The sequence below is a fragment of the Musa acuminata genome, unplaced genomic scaffold (assembly GCF_036884655.1).
Source record: "Musa acuminata AAA Group cultivar baxijiao unplaced genomic scaffold, Cavendish_Baxijiao_AAA HiC_scaffold_1136, whole genome shotgun sequence".
NCBI lineage: Eukaryota > Viridiplantae > Streptophyta > Magnoliopsida > Zingiberales > Musaceae > Musa > Musa acuminata.
The window spans coordinates 2,225,001-2,227,500 of record NW_027021348.1 but is presented as its reverse complement, the minus strand read 5'-3'; positions in this window follow the sequence as shown (position 1 = coordinate 2,227,500).

Sequence of the window (2,500 nt, the reverse complement as noted above, 5' to 3'; positions counted from 1 at the left end):
ACAGTCCCTGCTATACGAAAGCCCCATCCAGCCCTGTGCCACCCGGGGGGTTCCAGGGTGCTGAGATGGCTGACATTTTGCTCCGCTCACGACGGTCACCGCGCAACGCAAGAACAGGCCAAAAACTGGCCAAAACGGCCCAAAAACGGGCCAAAACTGGCCATTTTTGGCTGCGCGAGCGAGCGGCGAACAGCGAGCGAAGCGAGAGGCAGCACCGTCCCTGCTATACGAAAGCCCCATCCAGCCCTGTGCCACCCGGGGGGTTCCAGGGTGCTGAGATGGCTGACATTTTGCTCCGCTCACGACGGTCACCGCGCGACGCAAGAACAGGCCAAAAACTGGCCAAACCGGCCCAAAAACGGGCCAAAACTGGCCATTTTTGGCTGCGCGAGCGAGCGGCGAGCGGCGGACAGCGAGCGAAGCGAGAGGCAGCACCGTCCCTGCTATACGAAAGCCCCATCCAGCCCTGTGCCACCCGGGGGGTTCCAGGGTGCTGAGATGGCTGTCATTTTGCTCCGCTCACGACGGTCACCGTGCAACGCAAGAACAGGCCAAAAACTGGCCAAAACTGCCCAAAAACGGGCCAAAACTGGCCATTTTTGGCTGCGCGAGCGAGCAGCGAGCGGCGGACAGCGAGCGAAGCGAGAGGCATCACCGTCCCTGCTATACGAAAGCCCCATCCAGCCCTGTGCCACCCGGGGGGTTCCAGGGTGCTGAGATGGCTGACATTTTGCTCCGCTCAAGATGGTCACCGCGCAACGCAAAAACAGGCCAAAAACTGGCCAAAACGGGCCAAAACTGGCCATTTTTGGCTGCGCGAGCGAGCGGCGAGCGGCGGACAGCGAGCGAAGCGAGAGGCAGCACCGTCCCTGCTATACGAAAGCCCCATCCAGCCCTGTGCCACCCAGGGGGTTCCAGGGTGCTGAGATGGCTGACATTTTGCTCCGCTCACGACGGTCACCGCGCGACGCAAGAACAGGCCAAAAACTGGCCAAAACGGCCCAAAAACGGGCCAAAACTGGCCATTTTTGGCTGCGCGAGCAAGCGGCGAGCGGCGGACAACGAGCGAAGCGAGAGGCAGCACCATCCCTGCTATACGAAAGCCCCATCCAGCCCTGTGCCACCCGGGGGGTTCCAGGGTGCTGAGATGGCTGACATTTTGCTCCGCTCACGACGGTCACCGCGCGACGCAAGAACAGCCCAAAAACAGGCCAAAACGGCCCAAAAACGGGACAAAACTGGCCATTTTTGGCTGCGCGAGCGAGCGGCGAGCGGCGGACAGCGAGCTAAGCGAGAGGCAGCACCGTCCCTGCTATACGAAAGCCCCATCCAGCCCTGTGCCACCCGGGGGGTTCCAGGGTGCTGAGATGGCTGACATTTTGCTCCGCTCACGACGGTCACCGCGCGACGCAAGAACAGCCCAAAAACAGGCCAAAACGGCCCAAAAACGGGCCAAAACTGGCCATTTTTGGCTGCGCGAGCGAGCAGCGAGCGGCGGACAGCGAGCGAAGCGAGAGGCATCACCGTCCCTGCTATACGAAAGCCCCATCCAGCCCTGTGCCACCCGGGGGGTTCCAGGGTGCTGAGATGGCTGACATTTTGCTCCGCTCAAGATGGTCACCGCGCAACGCAAAAACAGGCCAAAAACTGGCCAAAACGGGCCAAAACTGGCCATTTTTGGCTGCGCGAGCGAGCGGCGAGCGGCGAACAGCGAGCGAAGCGAGAGGCAGCACCGTCCCTGCTATACGAAAGCCCCATCCAGCCCTGTGCCACCCGGGGGGTTCCAGGGTGCTGAGATGGCTGACATTTTGCTCCGCTCACGACGGTCACCGCGCGACGCAAGAACAGGCCAAAAACTGGCCAAAACGGCCCAAAAACGGGCCAAAACTGGCCATTTTTGGCTGCGCGAGCGAGCGGCGAGCGGCGGACAGCGAGCGAAGCGAGAGGCAGCACCGTCCCTGCTATACGAAAGCCCCATCCAGCCCTGTGCCACCCGGGGGGTTCCAGGGTGCTGAGATGGCTGACATTTTGCTCCGCTCACGACGGTCACCGCGCGACGCAAGAACAGCCCAAAAACAGGCCAAAACGGCCCAAAAACGGGACAAAACTGGCCATTTTTGGCTGCGCGAGCGAGCGGCGAGCGGCGGACAGCGAGCGAAGCGAGAGGCAGCACCGTCCCTGCTATACGAAAGCCCCATCCAGCCCTGTGCCACCCGGGGGGTTCCAGGGTGCTGAGATGGCTGACATTTTGCTCCGCTCACGACGGTCACCGCGCGACGCAAGAACAGCCCAAAAACAGGCCAAAACGGCCCAAAAACGGGCCAAAACTGGCCATTTTTGGCTGCGCGAGCGAGCAGCGAGCGGCGGACAGCGAGCGAAGCGAGAGGCATCACCGTCCCTGCTATACGAAAGCCCCATCCAGCCCTGTGCCACCCGGGGGGTTCCAGGGTGCTGAGATGGCTGACATTTTGCTCCGCTCAAGATGGTCACCGCGCAACGC